This window comes from Camellia sinensis, chromosome 8, assembly GCF_055761805.1.
Source record: "Camellia sinensis isolate YWXY chromosome 8, ASM5576180v1, whole genome shotgun sequence".
Lineage (NCBI taxonomy): Eukaryota > Viridiplantae > Streptophyta > Magnoliopsida > Ericales > Theaceae > Camellia > Camellia sinensis.
The window spans coordinates 153,473,607-153,483,532 of record NC_138968.1 but is presented as its reverse complement, the minus strand read 5'-3'; positions in this window follow the sequence as shown (position 1 = coordinate 153,483,532).

Genomic DNA, 9,926 nt, shown 5'->3' with positions numbered 1-9,926 from the left:
AGCTTGTGAACTGAAAACTGCGAGGCCCGTGACTGGAGTTGTGAGGCTTATGACTTCAAAAGTTGGAAAATATTGTGAAACTTGTGACTTAAAAAGCCTGAAAATAAGAGGCACATGGGTACTGAGAGCATCTTTCTATGACCGAGAACTTTTTTACTTTTTTTTTTTTTACTTGCAGTGAGGAAACATGACTACACAGTTGACTGATGGAGAATCAATATATATATATATATATATATGTATATATATATCAGTAGTTTTTCTCAAAGTAAGAGTAGTGATTGAAGTTGATGTATATATATATATATAATCCAATGACTTTTTAGGCATATGGGTCTTGAGCATTTTGGAATTGTGAACCATATGGATCATGATTGGTTGAGGCTTCAGAGGAGGCTGACTCATCCGAGGCTTCATCTTCAATTTGTGACTTGGGCCATCAATAATTTGGCCATTTGAATCAATTCATGACTAGAGGTTAAATAAGAGCATGAATTTCACGATATTACACTTAATTTAAGTTGGAATATCCCAAAAGTACAAGTTAAAGACATCTATAAAACAAGTTTTTTAAAGTCAACTTTTAATGCTAATTTACATGTTAGAACTATTGAACAAGTTTATGTTTTAACTAAAATTAGAGAAACTTGTTAGTTATTATCCCAAGAGTCAATTCGCCAACATTTAAAAGATGGTCATAATTTTATTCATTTAGGATTAATTCAAGTTGGAATCAAATCATTAACCATGCAAAAACGCAATACTTCTGTCCTCTTATGTTTACGAGATGCTCGATTTATTAATTATCATGATAGCCTAATGGGTATGATGAAATCAGGTCTCCATGAAGGACCTGTCAATTTTAATTGTTTTCTAGATTTTACTTTAAGTCTTAGAGATCCTCAAATATTAAAAGCCTTAACATTAAACATACAACTATTTGGTGCATTTACTAATATGTTAGATAATGTCCATAACATTGCTTTAGTTTACAGAATTTACTACAAATGCATTAAAACAAATTTGAATGTTTAAGCTTTAACCAAAAGTCCAAAAGATAAAACATTACTCATACAAGGTAGTACTAATGAAACCAATATTTCAGTCCCAAAAACAATTTGTTGGAAAGATATCACACTTCCTGATGATTGGGTTACAGTTAATGAAAATTATTCTCAAAATCAACAATCTTCTACTAGACAAAATATTCAAGATATTCAACAATATAATGATGGTTCTGTTCACATAAGGTTTAATCAACCCCATAGTCAATCTTCTCGCCATAGTACTTCTAGTATCATCCCTACTGATATTGAAGATGATGAAATTTTCGCTACACCTTTATTTACTAGACAAGATAGAAAAATTCATATTTGCCAAACTTCTAACACCACCAATAGTAAATTAAAAGGAATCGATAATTCCTCTACTTCTTAAATTAGTAAACCAGTTTATGCCACCTACACATATCTTCCTGAAGAAGATACTACCTCACAGGATTCACCTACTCAAACTGATTTTGAAATTGTTCCTCCTATTAATCCACAATTATTAAGCCTTAGTAAACCTTTTATTCCAGATCTTAATAAATTTCATGTTGAATTCAAATCTAAAGCAAATAAGTTAAAACGACAAACTTATAGAACCAATTATGATGAATACCAACAATCAAAAATTACCAAGAAATGGTATAAATTTATGAACGAAATCAATACTGAAATCTACTTCTTTGATTATTTAGAAAATTATTATCCAAAAGTCAATACTATTACTAAAACTAAATGGAAAACTTCCCCTAATACTTCTGTTTCTTCCAGTCACCCTCCTTTAGAAACTATCCTCATTGAACATAAGGGTGCTGTAGTACATGCTTCTCCCTTTAAGCGTCCTGGTGATGAATCTGAAATCAAAAAAATAATTGAACAAAATAATTATACTAAATAATGTTTAAAAACTATTAGTAAACAATTAGACAAAATTGAAATTACTTTTGAAGATTACTCAACTAGTCATACTTCCACTAGCAAACCCTTAGACAAACCACTTATTAATCTTCCTAACAATAAGAAACGGTTAAGCCTAGTTACCCATGATACTACTACTGTTGAAGCCATTGAACAATTATTTACTAAAATATCCACTACTTCTAACAAAAAAGGCCTTACGGTCTTAACGCAACAACCACATGTTCAATTCAATAGTGACTCTGATACATCCAACAATGAAATCAATCAAATAGCCCAACAATTCCAAAACAATAATCTTAACCGAATCACACATCCTAAAGTTAATCCTACTACTTTCACCAAAAATTGGTATACTAAACCTACACCCCTAGATCTTCAATTTGAAGAAACTAATATTAACAATCAATTTTCTGTTTCTGCTAAAAGATTATATGAATGGAATATTGATGGTTTTAGTGAAAATCAAGTTCTACAAAAATTAAATCATATGTCCATAGTTGCAAATAGTTACCTTTGTAATTATCCTGATTACACTCAACCTAAAATAGTCTCCCTACTTACCTCCGGATTTACCGATATGATCAAATCTTGGTGGGATAAATACGTAACTTTTGATACACGTGAAAGTATTCAACATGCTCAGCAATTAGATGAAAATGATTTCCCAATTTTTGATGAAGATATAGGATCAAGAAAACTTGATGGTATTAATACTTTAATATTTATTATAGTCAAACATTTTATTGGGACACCTACTAATATCCATTCTCGCATCCATGATCAACTTAGTAATCTTACTTGCCTTACTTTAAGTAATTTTCGCAGGTATAAAGATGTCTTTACCTCTCGTGTCATGCTTAGAGAGGATTGCACTAAGTCATTTTGGAAAGAGAAATTTATCAATGGATTACCGAGTCTTTTTGCCCATAAGATTAGAGATGTTCTTAGTCAACCTACTTGTATTATAGAATATGATAATCTAACTTATGGTGACATCATTAGTACAATTCAAAAAGAAGGATTAAAATTGTGTATAGATTTGAAACTTAGTCAAAAAGCTGCTAAAGATAAACATAAAGCTAAATATAAATTAGGAAATTTCTGCGAAGACATGGTCTACCTTTTGTTGCACCATCACGACGCAAACATAATAACAAGAGATTTTCACACAAATACTCTGCTAAATATAGGAAGAAATATTCACCTACCAAATCACCTGATAAGTATTATGCTAAACCAAAAAAGAAATATCACAAGCAAACTAATCACTTTAAGAAGAAGTCAAAATCTACCCAAGATGTTACTTATTACAATTGTAGAAAAAAGGGGTCATTATTCTAATAAATGTAAAATTAAAGAAAAACCTAAGAATAAGCTTAATAAATTACAAATTACTGAAGAACATCAAAGTTAAATATTCGACATATTTAAAATAACTAATACCCCAAATCAATCTCCTGTTCATTCTAGTCCATCATCCAGTGACACCGCTCCCTTGAGTGATACTTCTACTTATTACTCTCCCTATGAGAATACTGATGGAGAGATTGAATTAGGATGTAATGATACCTGCTGTAAACAAATTAATGTTCTTAGTAAATCACAACAAGAAGAAGATTCTTTAATAAAATTAATTAGAAAATCCTGAATTAAAAAGAAAACACACTAATAAGTTAAAATATTTACTAATAAATAAAGACAAAAAACCTAATCAAGATAAACCAATTATTAGTCTCACAACTAGTTTAAAAACATTCTGAAAAAATAAACATAAAGAAATCACTTTACAAGATTTACAAAATGAGATTAACCAAATTAAACTAACCATTCAAGAGTTAAAGGCTAAAGACAAATCATTAGAACAAGAAATTATAATATTAAAAATCAATAAAAATCTTAATGATTTCCAAAATAATAATGATACTTCCTCTGATGAATCTAGTTCTAGTCCTGATCCTGGCCACGTCATCTTTGATAATCGATCAACTAAATCTAATAGTGGTAATCAGAATGATAGTCATCGCTTAAATATTATTAATAGAATTCATATTCAAAAATGGCATTCGAAAGTCAAACTAGTTATTAATGACTTTAAAATAGAAGTCATAGCCCTTATTGATACCGGCGCTGATTTAAATTGTATTCAAGAAGGTTTAATCCCCACAAAATATTATCATAAAACTAGTGAACAATTAAGTTTTGCTAATGAAAGTCAAATGCATATTAAATATAAATTAAATGCATATTAATGACTTTAAAATAGAAGTCATAGCCCTTATTGATACCGGCGCTGATTTAAATTGTATTCAAGAAGGTTTAATCCCCACAAAATATTATCATAAAACTAGTGAACAATTAAGTTCTTCTAATGAAAGTCAAATGCATATTAAATATAAATTACCCAAAGTACATATTTGTCAAAATAATGTTTATTTTAAAACATCCTTTGTTCTAGTTAGAAATATGACCGACAAAGTCATCGTAGGAACTCGGTTTATCTTTTTATTATATCCATTTACCACTACTAACCATAACCACACAAGCTTTTGGTCAAATAGTGACTTTTAAATTCTTGTCTTCTCCTGAAATCAAAGAATTAAATCAATTAGAAGAATATTCTATATCCCAATCTATTAATCGATTAACTAAACAACTCAAATTTATCAAAGAAGAAGTAAAAAACAAAAGAATTGAAACTCAATTGACTAATCCAATTCTTATATCCAAAATTGATAAATATAAAAACCACTTAAAAAATACCGTTTGTTTCACTTTACCTAGTGCTTTCTGGCATAGGAAAAAACATGTAGTTAAACTCCCTTATATCAAAAATTTTAATGAAAGACAAATTCCAACTAAGTCTCGACCTATTCAAATGAAACATGAATTAATGGAAATGTGCAAAAAAGAGATTAATGAATTATTAAAAAATAATATCATTAGTGATAGTAAGTCGCCTTGGTCTTGCCCTACTTTTTATGTTAATAAAAATACTGAACTTGAACATGATTTTCCATGATTAGTCATTAATTATAAACCGTTAAACAAAGTTTTAGAATAGATACGCTATCCAATCCCTAATAAAAAAGATCTCATTAAAAGACTTAGTCAAGCTGTTAGCTTTAGTAAATTTGATCTTAAAAGTGAATTTTGGCAAATACTAATTCATCTTGATGATCGCTATAAAACTGCCTTTATTACACCTTTTGGCCATTACGAATGGAATGTCAAGCCTTTTGGATTAAAAAATGCTCCTAATGAATTTCAAAACATTATGAATGAAATTTTTAATCCTTTTAGTCATTTTTCTATTGTCTACATAGATGATATCCTCATGTTCTCTAAGTCACTCGATGAACATTGGAAACATCTTCATTCCTTTCTCCATATTATCAAGTATAATGGTCTAGTCATTTCTGCTCCTAAGATTAAGCTATTCCAAAATAAAGTTAGATTCTTAGGTTATGATATCCACCAAAGTACTATTCTTCCTATCAGCTAATTTATTGAGTTTGCTTCTAAGTTCCCTGATAACATCTTAGACAAAATCCAGTTACAACGGTTTTTAGGTTCCTTAAATTACATTGCTAAATTTTACAAAGACCTTAGGAAAACTTGTCAACCCCTTTTTGATAGGTTGAAAAATAATCCTCCGCCTTGGTCTTCTACTCATACTGCTATTGTTCAACAAGTTAAAAAAATATGTCAAAACCTTGCGTTGTCTTGGCATTCCTACTGAAAATTCATTCAAAATTATTCAGACTGATGCTTCTGATGTTGGTTATGGTGGCATTCTTCTTCAGAAAAATACTCCCCAATCATCTAAACAAATTGTTCGTTTTCATTCTGGTGTTTGGAACAAAGCGCAGAAAAATTATAGTACTATTAAAAAAGAAATTTTATCTATCGTTTTATGTATTGGTAAATTTCAAAATGACATTTTAAATAAAAAATTCCTATTACGTGTTGATTGCAAAAGTGCTAAATATGTTTTGGAAAAAGATGTTCAAAATATTGCTAGTAAACATATTTTTGCTCGATGGCAATCCATTTTAAGTATTTTTTATTTTGATATTGAATATATTCCTAGTAGTCAAAATTCTATCCCTTATTGTTCATCATGTCTACTCCTTATTGTTCTACAAGTAGATTACAAGTCACAAGATACTGCAAAACTATTCGCTATTATAAGTTTAAAATATCCTATTTAAAGTCACTACAAAATGGCCCTTACCTTCATCAAGACCCTTACCTTCAATTCAATCAGATTAGAAGTTATCGCAATTTCATTACTCATTACACTAATCTAGTTAATTTTCATATGGATAGATTAGATGTCCTCAGTGGATGCTAATCTGCTTTTGTCATTTTTTTTACAGATGTCAAGCCACAATCCTACTACAAAACCTCTTGCCATTGTGCCATCCAGTCAACCCATTGTTGCACCTCCAATTGATCTAGTCAACCGATACCAAATTCTTGGTAATATTCCTAAACCCAATTACACTTCGGCTCTTGCTTTAGACCCTTTTGCCTGCCAGTCAATTACGCCAATGCCTCCTAACAAGTCTACCCCAAGAACATATTATGTTCTTAAACAATCATTCAATCTTTTTTATAAAGAACCAGTCCACAAAAATATCCACAATGTTCTTGAATTAGTCAAATCCTATTTCCCTAATAGATGGCATTTCATTCCTTCTCATCCTGATAAGCCAATAACCTTTTATAAGGATATTCTTTTCCATCATAAGTCAATAGTCATTAAACATATCTATGATCAAGTCCAATCTAGTAAAATCATTCATCATTCCTTGTACATTCATAATATTGTTTCCATGGAAGAATGGAGTCTCCCTTTTCTACTACAAGACCTTCCCAATCATGATATACAATATAGTTACTATGATTACATTGATGCTTGGTTCAAAATCCTCCTCTATCAAAATGAGTCATATAGTCATTCTTGGTTTTTCTCATTTGACCACAAATTCAAATCAGAATTCCCTTATTGGTTCTTGAGATGGTGGTTACAGCATGGTGCCATCCTAGAAATCATCCCTTTTGAGTTAATAGAACAAGTCAATTACTTCTCTTCAATTTACAAGCTTAGCCAGCATAAAAGTCAATTTCCTTGGTTACTCTATTTTATGTCCAAATATAAAGTCCCTTGGATTTTTAAATGGCAATATAGCCTATCCAATAACATAGTCAGTCGTCAACATTTTGTTAAATGATGGGATGCATTCAAAGCCCATCGTATTATTGAACAAGTCTAGCAAGAATTTCCAGTTAGCATTCATGCCTTAACTCCTATAATGGTCAAGTCTCAGCAATACCCAAATGCTTCAGTCACACTGTAACGCCCTCAAAATAAAGAGGATAAACCAACCCAAGAGATTCATAAATATAATAGAAAACGTTATACATTCATTCATCAGAGTTTATATTACAAGAGACATTACATGCATTATACTTTCATAAATGTTTATTCTGAAACTAAAGCATGTAATACTAGTTGATTACAACAAAGTAAACACCCTACGGGCTTATACCTTTCCAAGATATCACTTGGTTACAACAAAAGAAAGAGTCCTAACTCTATACATATAAAGCCTTCGGTTTGAATAAACATTTAACATAAAACAAAATAACAAAATGGAGTCTTCAGCCCCTAAACCTCCCAAGCTATGTCCTTGGAGGCAACATGTCACCTGTACTTGAAAATGGTTTCCCAAGTAGGGTGAGCCAAAGCCCACTAAAGATATGCTAAAACACTATATGAGATTTAACTAAAATATAAATATCAGATAAATGTGCAATATTCATAACCAACACATATTCTTTTCAAGACCATTCAATATAGATAACCATACCTCAATCCATGTCCATTCATCCATTTCAGATTAATCTATTTACCAAATTCATTATCATCTAATCAACCAAAATGAGACCATAACTCAATGGTTTATAATTCAATGCATTCATCAATCCAACACTTCTATTTTCTTGCCATTTTACGGAATTCACATTCGAGGGAATCGGCACCCATATATATAAGATTTCGGGACTTTCACCCTGGATGCTCCGGCCAATTTAATTTTTAATGGAGTCCATCCCCTATCTCCTCTCAAACAATGGAGTACATCCCCTATCTCCTCCTAAACAATGATACATATACAATGTATTTAAAGCCGTCGGCACATACAATGACTAACCAAATCACATATTCAATGGTTTATTCAAACTGTCATATTCAATGACATAATTCAAATGATTAGTTTTAATTCACCTAATCCTCATGCAGTTTCTACAACAATCATAGCTATCCTTCACCGATAGCCCAAAACAGATATTTCTAAACAGATATACAATCTATCAAACAGATAATTTATCAAATTTCCATAGGGGAGTGACTTAACAAATCCAACTACACCAATCATTTATACACCCTTCCAATTTCATATTTCCCACATCAATTTCATTATTTATACAAAATAATTTATTTAATACAAATTAGGAAAAGTTTTCCCTTTTTCCAAATATTAACCCCAAGACCCAATTTCACCAATTATACTCAAATAGCATCATGTTCAAGACCTGGCATACACATATGGAGCCCAAAGTAGAAAACCCCTCTTTCAAAATTCAAACCCAAACCCTAGTTTCACCTAAAACCTCCCAAATTCCACCATTTATACAAAATGACCAATGCCTAGGTTCAAATTCATATTAAAGAGTAGAATATCCTTACCTCAAGTGTAGAAGCTCAAAAGAAGAATGGAAGAAGCTCCAAAGATATCCAAACTCGATTTTGCTCGGATGAAATGGAAGCCCACAAGATGCTCTATCTTTTTAATAAAGGGATAAGGGTTGAGAGATCTCTAAATCAAGGTGTATTTATAGAGAGAAAGAGAGTTTTAGAGAGAGAGTGAGAGAGTCGGATTAGGGTTCTTAGGGAAAAAGAAGATCAAAAGTGATATAAAAATCACATTGCTGCGAACTGATATACGCGTCCTTCGCTCGAGCGAGGGAGTTGTCGCTCGAGCGACCAGGCACAATAAGTGGCCTCGCTCGAGCACAAGAAGTGTTGCTCGAGCGTGAAATGCAAAGCTTCAGAAATTTCGCAGACGCACACGCTCGCTCGAGTGCAAGAAGCCTCGCACGAGCGAAGCACTTTACCTTTCCAGAAATTCTGCGTCTAGGAAAGAAACTTGAGGACTCTCAATTCTCGCTCGAGCACAAGAAACCTCGCTTGAGCGAAGAAGCAAATTACATAAGGCTCGCTTGAGCACAAGAAGCTTCACTCGAGCGAAGAAGCCAAAATCTAGACAACAACAATCTAGACTAACTAACAATCAACCTGTTCCAAAACACGCCCAATAAGTTCCAAAACTCAAATACAAGGAGTCAAAGGGAGAAAACAAGACATGAATACAATATTTAACCACGGAACTTGAGTCCGGGACGCAAGGAAGGTCGTGGCAAAACTGGGATTGCTATATACACAAGGAATCTCACTTCCTCTCACTACAGTCAGACTTGGAATCCCATCAACCTGCATTGAACCTTCCAAATCCAAGTCCTCCAAGGCTAAGCTCAAAGCAAAGCCTAAGTCAACCTCTAGTGATGAATTGATCCAAATGACCAAATTATTGATGGCCCAAGCAAAGTCACAAATTGAAGATTCAGCCTCGGATGATTCAGCCTCCTCTGAAGCCTCAACCAGTCATGATCCATATGGTTCACAATTCCAAGATGCTCAGGACTTATATGCCTAAAAAGGCATTGAATTATATATATATATATATACATCAACTTCAATCACTACTCTTACTTTAAGAAAAGTTGCTGATATATATATATATATATATATATTGATTCCTTATCAGTTAACTGTGCAATCATGTTTCCTCACTGCAAGTTAAAAAAAAAAAAAAAAGTAAAAAAGTTCTCAAT